The 15,338-nt window shown below is 40.6% G+C and overlaps 1 protein-coding gene across 1 annotated transcript in view; it reads left to right on the top strand.

The window, feature by feature from the left end:
- The window catches only part of NRP1 (neuropilin 1), a 130,674-nt gene that overhangs the window by 20,918 nt on the left and 94,418 nt on the right, over window positions 1–15,338 (top strand).

Below are 15,338 nucleotides of genomic sequence, written 5' to 3'. Positions count from 1 at the left end.
TTTTTTAAAGCTGTTTCTAGATGGGAGCATAAGACACTAGGACTTTGGTCCTCACAATGCCTACTTTTGGGAGGGTCATGCCCGTTCTTTCCACCAAGGGTGAAATCTGGGCCTCGCTGAAGTCAGTGGCAAAACTCCAAACTACTTCAATGGGGCTAGGATTTCATCTCGAGTGAACAAAATGTGAGCCCCCAAGGTTGGCAACTTTCTAATCACAAAAAACCGAACACTCCTGCCCTGCCCCTTCCCTAAGGCCCCCACCCCTGCTCTGCCCCTTCTCTGCGGCCCTGCCCCTGCTCACTCCATCCATCCTCCTCTGTCGCTTGCTCTCCCCACCATCACTCATTTTCACCGGGCTGCCTCAGGGGGTTGGGATGTGGGAGGGGGTGAGGGCTCCAGCTGGGGCAAGAAATGAAGACTTCAGGGTGCGGAAGGGGGCTCCGGGCTGAGGCAGTGGGTTGGGATGTGAGAGGGGGTGCGGGCTCTGGGGTGGGGGCTGGGGTCAAAGGGTTTGGAGTGCAGGAGGGGGTGTGGGCTCTGGGAAGGAGTTTGGGTGTGGGAGGGGGCTCAGGGCTGGGGCAGGGGGTTGTGGTGTGGGAGGGGGTGAGGGGTGCGGGCTCCAGGTGGTGCTGATCTGAGGTGGCTTCCGGGAAGCAGCCGGTATGTCCCTAGGCGGAGGCATGGCCAGGCAACTCTGTGCGCTCCCCCCACAGCTCTGATTGGCCACGGATGGTTTCCGGCCAATGGGAGCTTCAGAGCCAGCACTCAGGGGAGGGGGGGAGGGTTAGGAGCCGGAGGGACATGCTGGCTACTTCATGGGAACCGGGGAGGGAGCCTGCCAGCTCCGCACCAAACGGACTTTTTACAGCCTGATCAGCAGTGCCAACCGGCACCACCAGGGTTCCTTTTCAGATAGGTATTCCTAGAGCCACCCATGTGCATCATTCTCTAGGTGCCCATTTCCAAAATGGTACCATGATGAAGGACACTTTCCTGATGTATCTTGCACAGTATTTCCATTTCTATTCTATTTCTATTTCTAGTTTGGGTGTAACATGGTTACTTTCTTTCTAAAACGCACAGTGCGTATAGCGAGTCAATAAGATCTATTTCAACTATTTCAACTATTTAAACACTGATAAATAATAATCTAAAATGCCATACATGAAGCATTGTGTTGTACAATCCACCCTTTTTATATAAGCCTGTACTCAGGCACCTAACTTTATTGCAGACTTTTATAAATTTTCTGTTTAGAAAGCAGAACTCCAGCCTCTCTCTCTCTCCCTCTCTTTTGTGATGCTCACATTCTCTCCTCCTCTCAGTTACAAAAACTGTATCTAAAGTAAAATACTCCAAACTCTGGAAATGTAACTCAGTATTGCCAGCGCCAAGCATTTGAAAATCATGAGTCAGACCTCAAAAGTCATGAGTGGTGTAGAAATAATGAGACTTTTTGAAATATTGGGTTCTTTTCATTTGTCTTCTGGTACTGAAGTCTTTAAGGTTCACTTTTTCAAGCTTTTCTCTGCAACCTTGAGGGCTAGAAACTCTCTTTGTTTTAATTGAAAGCTAAGATTCTCAGGTAATAACATGATTCGAGCAGCTGGTGCTTTAAGAAAAACACCAAATATCATGACACGTGATAAAATCTTGAAAGTTGGCAGCCCTGGAGTCTCATCAAAGCCTTAATTTGCCCACATTGCACTTTTAGGACCCAATTTTTACCTCAGTCACAGCCATGCAGCTCCCATTGAAATGAACAGGAATTAGGCATGCGTTTTTCTGTTTTGTAGGGAGAAAAAAAGAGAATAATAAAAGAGATTAAAACATTAATCGATTGATTTCACTGTTTCTGTATGTTCTTCCCCCACTGCATAGTCAACAACTTACACAGCTAGAGTGAACTTCACCCCAGGGTAGAAAACTCCCTCAAGGTCTAACAAACACCCCTTCTATTTTAGTTACTCTAGAGGTGTAAGTGTAGCACTGGTACTTCTGCAGATCCCTTCCACTGGGGTAAATTTTACCCCTTTCAATATTACAGAAAGATAAACGTCACACAGCTACTAACAAACATTGATATTCTCCACTCCACATTGTGCTGGCACAGATCCATTGAATTCAATGAGATTACACCAGTGAAAACCAGTATGACTGACTGATAGTGTATATTTACACTGGGTTCTAGATCTTTATCTCTATTACCTTCATTGGAGCTATGCTGCTTTTCACCAGCACAGGTTCTGGCCCTATATCGCTAAACTTAGTGGAAATTTTATAATGATTGCTAAAGCAATCTCAAAGTTATTCTTTAAAAACCAATTAATTGCGGTGTTTTTCCATTTTTATTTATTTATTTTTTCATCCCACCTCCCCAACTCAAAAAAAAAAAAAAAAAAAGACTGGAAGCTAATACTCAGTGAGGACTAACCACTTTGAAAGTTTCCATTTGTCAAGTTCAGCCATTTTTGAATCCACACAGAAAGAGTCATAAGGTCACATCATGCCATCAATTGTTAAACAGATCTCCCCATTAATTACAGTAGAGAGTTCTGTTTAAAAGTCAGCATCACAGCAGGAATCTTTTTCACAGGAGGAAAAGAATTATTTTTACCTTTCTGCAACTCAGAAAGGGATTAATAGATTTAAAAAAAAATTATAAAATTCATCATTGAGTTTGGGGGCCAAGCGTATACATTTTCACCAGCAAAGGACAGATTTGCAGAAACCTCTGAGATGTGAAAATGGGATTATGATGGAAGTGTCATTATTTTAACCTCAACTACATGCTTCTCTACCAATGAAATCCCTCTCTTTCTGTTACACACACACACACACACACACACACACACACACCCATGCTCCAAAATAGTTCTTGCTAGAACAATATTAATAATTTTCCAAGTGAGTACAGATGGGGCATGAGTGAGGCTGTCATTTATATGTTCATATGTTTTCTTGTGTATGTGTGTGTGTTGGTACTGAAAAACATAACCTAGTGATATTACTTGTTCATAGGGCTGGTTGGAAAATTTTTCATGGAACAGTTTAGTTGAAATTGTAACATTTTGTGTCAGTTGTGATGGGGAAAGGTTGACATTTTTGTTTCAACTATCACTTTGATTTTATTAAAATATTAATTTTAATATTATATTATACTTGTATATAGCATTTAATATTATATTTAACATTTTCATACACTATAAATGGCATAATTAAATTAATTGAAATGATACTGTCAAAATTAAATGTTTCAACACGATCAAAGGCACTACTGAAATGAAATCTTTCAATACCCATCAAAACAAAATATTTCAGTACTCCTGAATCAATTTTTTTGTGTGTGGGGGCGGGGGAGGGATTTTGTTTACCAGGAAATTTCTGAACTTTTGCTTTTCATTCTGATTTGGAACAAAAATTTTAAAGAAATTTCAGATTTTCCCACAGAACAGAAATTTCAGTTCCCGACCAGCTCCACTTGTGTCTTAAAAATGAAAATATTTACATAGCTCATGCTTTATGTTAAAAACCAACCTTGGTTTCCTTCCATTTTTCTATTTAAAAATACATGGCAATACTATTGATTTAATTTTTGTTTCTAGTGGTGCCCACTATGTTAGGTGTTTTCCAAACACTCAAAGAGGATTGTCTCTGCTCCAAGGAGTTCTCAATTTATGGAGACACAGAGAAGCAGGTTAGGGGAAGGGCGCACAATGGGCTCTGTACTAAGGCCCTGATTCTGCAAACATACAGACGAATAGCTTTACCCTTATGAGTTGTTGCAATGACAGTTTTAGTGTGTTTTCTCTGGGCGAGCTGGGGTGGATTATAGCATGTTCCTCCAGCAAAGCATTGAGGATGTGGGATCCTAAACTCCCATTATTGTCTAACTAGGGGAGAGGGAAGAATCACTTTTCTTGCATGGATCATTTGGGAGCTATGAATCAGCCTGTTGTTTTTACTTAAGTAGTGTACAGAGAAGAATTCTGTAAAATTAGGCTTCTGCCTGTTTCTCAGGCAGCTGTAGATTTTCCCCCTGCAGCCTCTCTTAATGTGAGTTCTTGGAAAATTCCGAAGATATACAGTCATAACTATGCACAGCAATACTGGGGAGTCTGATTTTGTACAACATTAGTTTTGTCAGTGATTCTAGTGATGCACTACCCTGTGTTTCTGGGCTAAGGATCCTCAGCTGGTAACCAGAGAATTGAATCAGTAACAGAACAGATAGACACATATGTTCTTGAAACTTCCACATCGGAACCGAAGTGAATTTGTTGTTGTGGCATATCTACAGGGAGTACTTTTTCCAGACGTTAATAGGCATTGTTATCTGTTGGTTATGTAGTTTTCAGTGGTATGTTTTCAAAACCATTACAACCTCCCTCAAGAAAGTTTTAAAGCATAAGTGGGGGGGGGAGGAATATGAGACATTTACTTCCTAAATAATGCCCATGTCTCACAGATAATTAGGAATTATCTGTCAAGAAAGCTCCTTAAATGACTACAATAAGAAAACACATTCCAATTTTTGCTTTTTGTGGCTGTCTCCTTCCTTCCCCCTTCTCTTCCCATTCTCCTTGCATTTTCCAAAGGGGCTTTGTTATAGGAACCGTTATGTACAAGTCAAAGACAGATGAAAGTAACTTTCAATGGCTGAGCAGCACCCTCCTTTCACCTCTCCACCCAGTCCCTAGATTGCAACAAACATCTGCCTATGTAAACACCATGTCAGAGTCCAGCAGAGACATTTTATGTGCATTGTTTCTGCAAAATAAATAAAGGAGGCACAGATGATATGAACTGGATGTAGACATCCCATTGCTAATAACTGAGCCATGTTTGTAACTGCTAATAGCTACGCTTTGTTTCAGCATGGGAACACTGTGCTAGCTGCAGTGGAGATCTGGCCTGAATAATAAAGGTAACATTACAGACGGTAACATTATTTCATGTTTCTTTGGAGCTGAAGTGGAAATTTCACTGGGGGAAAAAACACCATGATTTCACGAGCACATCTATGTTTGTTTCCAGTTATTTCTGTAATACTGGCAATATTGGCATGCTTGATCCATGATAAATGTCAATGCCACCTTAGGAATTCACTGTTAAGAGGTTTCTGTGAAGTAGGTAGGCATTTATTTAATCTAATAAAGGAAAGAAAGCACCTGGGAGGTATTTAAGAGAAGAATTGCTTTTTTCTTCCCTTCATAGGGATAATTGTCCCATTTTGATCATATGCAACAACTAAAATACAAGTAGCCAATTTTAATAAATAACAATTTAAACATTACTATAGCTGCTATCTTAGGGCTATCCTGAAGTCCTTCCACACCTGCATCGTAAGAGAACAGCTAGTGTTTTTGTTGTCATTCTCCAGAACACAAACAGTAGGTACAGCCACCACACAAGCAGACACGCTGTGCTCAGATTCTTGTCAATGTACATGGACTATGTGCTTATGCATGAATGCCCAGCATCCTTCACACCCACATGCACATCTGCTTCGGCACCCTGGTGAGCCAAGCGGGGTGGAAATACATATCGCAACTTTTGGTCTGACTATGTCGACATGGCTGAACAGAGATTTTTTGCAAAATGTTTGTAAATCTGGCAGAATATCAAGGATAAAGGAGGCAGCAATCAGCTTTGGATCTTGATGTGACAAGCAAAAAGGTGGGGTTGTTCTTTGCATGAAGTGACACAGAACAGAGTTCAAAGTGACTGGCTTCCATAGAGGAGCTGCACAGTGGTGAAGCATTAGTTTACAGTCAGACATCTTCTCTTGCAAAACAGATAATAATAGGGCATGAGAACATGAGAGTCCATGAAAAGACAGGGAATGGAAAGTTAGAGAGAATGGGAAAAATCCGAGGGACATATAGCATGGACCGCCTAATTCAGAAAACACAACTTACATTCTTGAGGTCCTCCTCAGTCTTTACTCAGACCAAACTCCCATTAGTTTCAATAAGCATAGGTGAGAATAAAGTCCTGATTCAGCAAAGTGCTCAAGCAGAAATTTAAGTCCCATTTAATTAAATGGGACTTCTCATGTCCTTAGAGTTATGTATGTGCACATTGCTGAGTCACGGTCTTAAACATCCTTTAACTAGAGACCAGGTTCCTTTAATCAAGATGGAGCTTTGCATGCAGGGACTTGTGATCTTCACAGTCCATACCTCTGGACTGAAGATGAGATGCTGTAAAAAAACAATTTTCATGGGACTACTCGAGTGCTTAAATTTAGGTACTTGCTTAAAAACTTTTCTGAATCCGGGTCTAAAAGATTACCTGTCTTAGCCCTACTTACTGGGCCCAAATCCTGAAGTTCTTACTTTGGCAGAACTCTCACTGGCCTGAACACATGCAAATTAAGTACAGTCTTTGGGCTCCTGGGAAGCTGTCAGTGCAACCCTACTAAACTAGGTTACAGTGTTGATGCCTTTGATTTAACAGTAGTGAGTTCCCTAAAAGGAATCAGTCTTGAAAGTGCTGTAGCTTAAAAAGCTGCTAAAAAACCCCATGTACACTGGATTTTCACTTAGCAAACTGATTTGTTAGTCTCTCCACACTCGTAGTATGTTGTGACTGCTACAAGTTAAGTAGCATCACAGAATATTTATTAGTCATGATGCCAGGATTGCCTTTTGCTTAGATTTTAACAAAGCTAACGATGCAAGCCTAGCCCAGAGTCGTCTTGTCTTTTTACTGAAATAATATTTTTCTTGAAAAAGAAACAGATGCCAGAGTGGTCTTTTGATCAGAGAAAAACAACATCGCCTTGAAGGGAATCTTTCCTGTTTATCACGTTACTGCTTTGAAAAAATGCTAGCCTGTTGCAGAGCTAGACTTTTTAACGTACAAGAAAAGGGACAAAACAGGATGAGGCTACGATGGAAACTGTATATCACAGGAACTCAGAAAGACCGGAAGTAACAAAAGAAATAGAAATTCTTGATTAAAAGTATAATTGTACGAGTTTGGGCAAGAGGATAATGACTTTAAAATGTCAGCCTTTGTGTCTGTTCATAATGATAAAGCTATTAAACCATACGTACTGTACTTATATTTGTTTCTCATAACAAGTCATTTAGTATCCACATCAATCCTGTACACTTTAAAACCCTAAAGTATTTCTGCTGCTGTAGTTTCAAACCCCAGATTAAAAGCAGGGCTAGTTAGAGCAGTGCCAGCTAGAGCTGCTGCACAACAGTTAAAAACATAAGAGATTCTATTATAAACCCCTGTTTTCAGGGATTTTAAAATGACCCATAAAAATTCACTGCCAGGATGAAATCCAGCCAAAGAGTGAAATATTTTTAACACAATTGATTAAAGAAAAAAAATCAGTTTGATCTTTTAGTAGTTTCATAAGTATAAAAACATTGAGACTTTTCAATTTAAAAAAAAAATTTTTTTGCATGTTTGACTGAAAATTAATTTTGTTTTCAAAAACTAAGTGTGGTAAGAAGTTAGCTCTTAAAACAATCAAATCACGTGTGTTATTTCAGAAAACTAATTAGAACAGAAATGGCCACAACCAAGTCATTTAATTTAAAAAATTCTGCTGCTCAGTAAGAACTTGATCCAACTCGTTCATTGGCAAGGCTCCCATTCGCTTCAGTGGGAGTTGGATCAGGTCTAACTTCTTCATAAGAAAGTTAAGCTCAGAAAGAAAATTTAAGGGCCCAGGCTTGCAACCAGCACAGTCAATGGGACTTGTACCATTGACTTCTGTAGGAGCAGGAGTAGTCATCAAGGATATAGGGCCACATTTCTACTGGTTTAACTCAATTTACTTTGATGGAGTTACATCAACAGAGACTTTGACCCAGAATCTCTGTCTGATTTTTGAATATTCATTCGTTAACATCCCTGCTTTCAATGTGTGTTAATCGGTGCTGCAGTGCTTCTACTGAACCCATACTATAGGAGTTAATTGTGTTCATGTTTCCAGACTTTTAGTAACATGTTTTATAATTTTAGGCACATGCTAACAGAGGAACTAGAGAATAAATTGTCATTACCAGATGGTTCAATGTTTCAGGAAAAAAATGTTAGTAGAGAATTTTGCAGCAGCTTCCTTGACTTCTACCCAGCAGGTGATATTTATGGACTGTTTACAAGTTGTTCACATATGGCATTCTAAAGAGGTTTGTAACTTTTATACTCTGCTATCCAGTTTATTTATTTTACGAAAATCCCACTCCAAAGGTCAGCCATGTGCTGTCTATTTTAGCAACTTCAGGCTTACGGGGAAAATAGGAATTTAATCCTAGTATGGAACAGCTAAACAAATGTGCTTTTAAGCACTGTAGAAAGATTTTCATGCCTGTTCTCATGTCCCTTAGATCGTGTATACCTTGGATTTAGGCATCATTTAAATGAGAATGCTGCTTAGCCCCTCTTTCTAATTCAAATTATACATTTATGTTCTTTGTGTGAAAATGTATGTTTTGGACACTGTTCAATTCCTGTGATAGGGGGCAGGAACCAACCAAGTGAGCAAGGATTATGTCAAAGTGAGTGAAAAATACTGAGGTGATCAAAGTACATCTGTTCTTCAAAATGTTAAGGAGAAACCCTATTTGCCACCTCACTGCTTATGAGTGTGGGGGCTCATCTGACATCTGAGCTAGGTGTTGGGGCTTCCATGTCTGAATTCTCTCTGCCCCATCCATAGCTGGGGTAGATTTTACACAGATGTTCTTAGTTCAAGAAACCTTGCTCTAAGGGCCAAACACAGACTTACTCCTTGGCTTTCTCCTTACCCCATAGCACAGAAAGGAATACATTTTAAGAAGGATAGATGCAGTTTCTGACCATGTTTGACCACCACATCCTGAGTAGCTGCACTTCTAACTACAAGATTGCAAGTGAAAATCAGGTAATGAGATGTGCACCCACAGAATGAACTGTGCCTGCACGCAGGGAAGCCAGGGTTCAGCCCTGCTAAACTGCTACCCCAAAATGTCATCCTAGCTGGGACTGAGAGTATCTCAAGCCAAATAATTATTATTTGTGAGAGAAGACCAATGTGAAGATCACAGCAGAGTTGAAAGATTGGGTCTCTGGAGAATTACCTTAAGCAATGTATATATTCAACAAATCATGTGTAAATCTAATTTCCCCTGAAATCTATTGAGATTATATAATATGATAGCTAATATTAGATATCCAATAAGATAAATGGGATGAACAAATGAGGGCTTTTTAAACTGTTATCTGGCTTCCCGGTTTTGGAGTTTCTGAAGTGCGGGAAATGAGGCTTTCTACTCATGAAAGCTGATAATTTCACCTCTACCATAACAAGCAAGCATCTTTCCTGCTCAAGAGGACAAAACAGCTAGACTGTATCCAACAAGATGAACCCAATTCTAAAATACACATTCGTTCAAATCCACACATTAGCATTATTAGTAAAATAACAAAACCCATGTTTTCAAGTTAAGTTATTACACAGAAGGATTTGTTTTTCAGCTGGTAATGTTTGGAAGGCTTATCTGCTTAGGAACAGCATCCAGGAGCACAGATCCTGTTTACTCTGGAGCTTCTAGTACATACTCCTTAGAAGCTGGATATATGGTTACATGCAGAGATTACACACGTCAGGATGGCAGGTTCTAGTGTCCTATGATTATATGTAGATTTTATACAAATAACTCAATTTATGTTTGCAAACTACACACTTTTCACTGGAGAAAGACTGCTGAAATTGCATTTCAACCACGTCATAGAATCATAGAATCATAGAATATCAGGGTTGGAAGGGACCCCAGAAGGTCATCTAGTCCAACCTTCTGCTCGAAGCAGGACCAATTCCCAGTTAAATCATCCCAGCCAGGGCTTTGTCAAGCCTGACCTTAAAAACCTCTAAGGAAGGAGATTCTACCACCTCCCTAGGTAACGCATTCCAGTGTTTCACCACCCTCTTAGTGAAAAAGTTTTTCCTAATATCCAATCTAAACCTCCCCCACTGCAACTTGAGACCATTACTCCTCGTTCTGTCATCTGCTACCATTGAGAACAGTCTAGAGCCATCCTCTTTGGAACCCCCTTTCAGGTAGTTGAAAGCAGCTATCAAATCCCCCCTCATTCTTCTCTTCTACAGGCTAAACAATCCCAGCTCCCTCAGCCTCTCCTCATAAGTCATGTGTTCCAGTCCCCTAATCATTTTTGTTGCCCTTCGCTGGACTCTCTCCAATTTATCCACATCCTTCTTGAAGTGTGGGGCCCAAAACTGGACACAGTACTCCAGATGAGGCCTCACCAATGTCGAATAGAGGGGAACGATCACGTCCCTCAATCTGCTCGCTATGCCCCTACTTATACATCCCAAAATGCCATTGGCCTTCTTGGCAACAAGGGCACACTGCTGACTCATATCCAGCTTCTCGTCCACTGTCACCCCTAGGTCCTTTTCGCAGAACTGCTGCCTAGCCATTTGGTCCCTAGTCTGTAGCTGTGCTTTGGGTTCTTCCGTCCTAAGTGCAGGACCCTGCACTTATCCTTATTGAACCTCATCAGATTTCTTTTGGCCCAATCCTCCAATTTGTCTAGGTCCTTCTGTATCCTATCCCTCCCCTCCAGCGTATCTACCACTCCTCCCAGTTTAGTACCATCCGCAAATTTGCTGAGAGTGCAATCCACACCATCCTCCAGATCATTTATGAAGATATTGAACAAAACCGGCCCCAGGACCGACCCTTGGGGCACTCCACTTGATACCGGCTGCCAACTAGACATGGAGCCATTGATCACTACCCGTTGAGCCCGACAATCTAGCCAGCTTTCTACCCACCTTATAGTGCATTCATCCAGCCCATACTTCCTTAACTTGCTGACAAGAATACTGTGGGAGACCGTGTCAAAAGCTTTGCTAAAGTCAAGAAACAATACATCCACTGCTTTCCCTTCATCCACAGAACCAGTAATCTCATCATAAAAGGTGATTAGATTAGTCAGGCATGACCTTCCCTTGGTGAATCCATGCTGGCTGTTCCTGATCACTTTCCTCTCATGCAAGTGCTTCAGGATTGATTCTTTGAGGACCTGCTCCATGATTTTTCCAGGGACTGAGGTGAGGCTGACTGGCCTGTAGTTCCCAGGATCCTCCTTCTTCCCTTTTTTAAAGATTGGCACTACATTAGCCTTTTTCCAGTCATCCGGAAAATCATGTAAGTCATCATGTAAGATGCAGACATTAAAATGCAGAGTTCTACATATTTGTAAATTCTGCTAAATCACTCTTTCATTTTAAACTTTGGGGCCAAAGTGTAAATCAACAGAGCTCCACTAAAATTAATAAAGCTACACCAATTTACTCCATTTAAAGATCTGGCCCTAGGGATCAGAATGCCAGGCAGAGTTTTGCACACACTGGATATGTTTGCTGATTATAGTCCTTAGGTTACTGTTTTGCCACGGGTTCTTAAATCAACAATTGAACTATGAATAATTTTCCCCAAGTGTAATTTTCTTCACACACAGAAATAGAATCTAAGAATTAAATTATGTTCTGACTTACACCCTGTGCAAACCTATAAAAGCCAATGGAGCTTCACAGGGTATAACTCAGAGCAAAATTTGATGCCACACAATCAAAATTTTTAAATTCATTAGCAAAATTTGATAGGTTGCATGTTGGGTAAAGTAGTGCATTGGGCCCATTGTGACAAGGCTTCACATTTCATTTCCCACACAGGCAAAGTTCCAGTGACATCAGTGGGAAGTTCTCTTGTGCAAGAACTGTAGGATCAAGGTCCATAGTATGCAAAAGTTTCACAACATTCAATTAACCTATGGAATTCATTGCTACAATAAATAATTGAGACCAAGAGCTTAGCAGGATTCCAGAAAGGTTTAGATGGATATACAGAACATCCTCAGTTATGTTAGAAAAGATACAGAATAATATAAGGAATATAGACCACCCATTGCTTCGTGGTACAAACCAAACACAGCAGATGGGGACAGGAAAAAAAAGTACCCTCTGAGCAGGTTATCTCATAAGTGACCTGCTGGAATGTCTTCTATTTATGCGTTTATTTTAGCTGATGATTTAGATTTGTATAAACATTAGGAAAAGGCATCTACCCACAAGCTCTTGGTGTCTTTACCATTTAGTAAAAATACAGAAATTTGCAAACAGAAAAAAAACCCCACTCCACCCACATATCTCCACCCCTACTTCACGCATTCCAATCTTCTGTTCATCCCCTGTCTGCCAAAGCATCAGAAATGACTCTGTAGTAGGTTTACATCCTTATTGTGTGAATGAGTGGTTTTGGTGTGGGCTTTTCTTTTGTGGTTTTTGTGCTTTAGAAGATAGTAACTCTGATGCTCCTCGGGGCCGTGAGTCATGTTGGTGCCCCCAGCGTGTAGCATGAGAGAGTCTTGCCTGTGACAGGTGTGAACTCCCTAAGACAACCAGCCTCTCAGCCACTCAAACACACCTGCTGCACCAGCCCTGCCTTTGCCCTGTAGGTTGACAATAGATGCACTCACCCCCAAGTCCCTTCAAGGTGTCCCCCTGTGGTACCCAACCCCTGATCACTGGACACCCACAAAAATCCCAGATCCTCCATTCCCAAAGGAACTGTGTACCCCAGTTTACCAGCTTTACCTTAGCCCACTGCTCCTGTATAGTACACAGCACTTGAGTTCAATTATAGTAAAACAAAAGGAAATTTACTTTAAGAAAGAATAGAGATTCAAAAAGAAACAAGTGTGAGTGATGGAAACAAATGGCTACCTGCAAAGCAAAATCATAAAATGTGAACTAGGGCCTACACTTACTAATAGTTACCCAGTTAGTTTCCTATCTAATAAAGTAGATTCTCACCCCAAAGTTCAGTCTTTTTGTAGTGCTTGCTAGCTCCAAGGACGCAGTCTTCGTTGAAGTACCCCCAGCTCATCAAGGTACCTCCTCAGTGAATGGATCCAGAGTGTCTTTCTTCACCCTGTGATGTACTGAATCAGCCTTTTTTCTTTATTCCCAGGCAGGGCAATCCCCTCACTGTCATATCATTCCTCTTCACTTCCAAGTGGTTTCAATGATTGGAGTTGGTCTTTGATAATTTTCAGTTGACTTTTCTATGCTGGTGCAAAGGTAGACAATTGAGCAATACATTGTAAAATCAGCTAGCCAGGAAGGGATGACAACTCCTTCTAGCTTGAATGGGCCACCATCGAAACAGATTATTTTCTGGTGACTCACTTTCACTCCAAGATGCTTAGGGCATAATTTTCAATATAGTTACATTATTCCTTAAATATTACCTCTACACACACCTTGCAATGTTTACCAGCATCAAGTTACAAGCTTCCAGTAGAGACCTCACATGCTCCTTTTTATTGATAGATACAGTGAAAGCAGTGCATTAGCCTGGTGAGTTTGTCAGGTCTGAGACAGGACTTGCTTGTAAAGAACAGTGAACCCTTTGCCAGGTGCACCAATGGGCCTCTGTGTGACAATGACGACTTTAGGGTCAAATTAATCCCTGGTGTAACTTTATTGTCTTTGGTTGAGTTACACCAGGGATGGAATTGTCCCAATGAATCAAATTCTGATCTTGCTTATAATGAAGCAGCTACATGGGCAATGAGGCTGCACCTGTGTAACAGAAAGAAAAATATGGCCAAATGAACATATTTCTCTTTTCCCATTAATTGGTTAAACGTATACCTGACGAATGACTGTTCTGACAATCTTGGACTGTGGCCTGTATTTCATATGACCATATAAACGAAAGGCAAGTCATAAAACCTTTATGGAGTAAGTGGTCTCTTTCTCTTGGACAGGATGCCAAGAGATGTGTTCAAGGTGTCAGAGTCAAAGGTCAACATGGCAGCAAGTATTCTGATAAAAGAGTTCTAGCATGAATTCCTGTTTCATATTAGAAATATCGTTTGATAGCAGTGAAGCTTTTGTACTTGCTAAAGGAAGAAGTAATGGAATTAATCTGCAGCAGACAACATTTAGGTTAAATATTATGAAAAATGTAACTATGAGATCACTTAAACAAAGAGACGTTGTCAAGGGAGATATTCAAGGCGAGAAGTGATGCTCTTTTATCAGGAATAGTTTCAAGAATATTTAAATAAATCTATCTTTTATGCACGGGGGTGGACAAGATGAGCCACTAGAGGTTCCTGGCAAACCAAATGAGTTTGTGAATCTAAGACTATGGCTGTACTGCATACTCCTTGCAGCGGTGTGTCGGCACGGCCCCCTAGCACAGGTACAAATACCAGTGGAGATGATGAGGCACTGCTTAGACAAGTAAAGATGCCTGAACTCTTAAGGTATGTACTACATGGCTCTCTACACAACCAAGCAGTGCCTCCCCTGTCCACACTGTCATTTTTAGCAGTGTAATGTCCCATCACCTCCCTGCTGCTGGAGCCTTTCCCTGCCACAATAACAAGCTTTGGCAGGAGAGAAAGGCTCCAGCGGAGAAAGGCTCCCCCACAGCCTACCCCATGCCAGAGCCTTTCCCAGCTGCTTGGAGCTATGCACCGCAGTGTGGACACACATCATGTAGCTATAAATATCCTACACTCTGCCACCAGTGGTGTGCAGTATAGACAGACCTTTACAGACACTCCACACTGTAATATGTCTGTACTCTTGAAGTGGGGCGTACCGAAAAGAGGTTTTTTCAGCTTCATCTCAAATTGTTAAATATTTTAAATGTTACTTAAATGCAAATACATAAAACTGTTCATTACAATCTCCTACACTAAATCTGACCTAGTGAAAACATAATGGATAAAATGCCTCCCTGGGATTACTCTATTGAGGTTAGTAGAGTTACATTAGTGATCCATCTGACCCAGTGTCTATGATTTTATATGTTGTTTTCACTAATTTTATGTCACACTTTAGTTTTTCAATGTTTTGGCCCTATTTTGCGCAAGCTCTGGACCCAATTCTTCTCCCATTGAAGTCAATGGGAGTTTTGATGTTGATTTCAGTGAGAGAAGGATCCTCTTAGCTAGAAGCTAGTAACTGAAGTACTTAGTTTTTCATAAGATTTCATCTTCAGATTGTTCAGACTATTTTTTGCCCTTCCACTAAAGCAATTAACAACTGTGGTAAGAAATATTTCTCCTTCTATCTGAGAGCTGCTTCTCCAAGCATAAAATTCACCATTTGTAAGTATCATATCCAAGTTCACCAAATAAAAAAAGCAAATACATCAAAGCGTTACTGGAAGTTACTTTGGAGGATAATTTATGTTAAATTAATTTTAAAAACCAGATTGTATTAGTTAAATCTCAGTTCCTGATTTGTGCTGACTAAAATGGCAAATCAGCTTAATAAGGTG

The sequence above is a fragment of the Lepidochelys kempii genome, chromosome 2 (assembly GCF_965140265.1).
Source record: "Lepidochelys kempii isolate rLepKem1 chromosome 2, rLepKem1.hap2, whole genome shotgun sequence".
In the NCBI taxonomy this organism is placed as follows: Eukaryota; Metazoa; Chordata; order Testudines; family Cheloniidae; genus Lepidochelys; species Lepidochelys kempii.
Note: the sequence above shows the minus strand (reverse complement) of the source record. Positions and strands in the feature narration are given on the sequence as shown.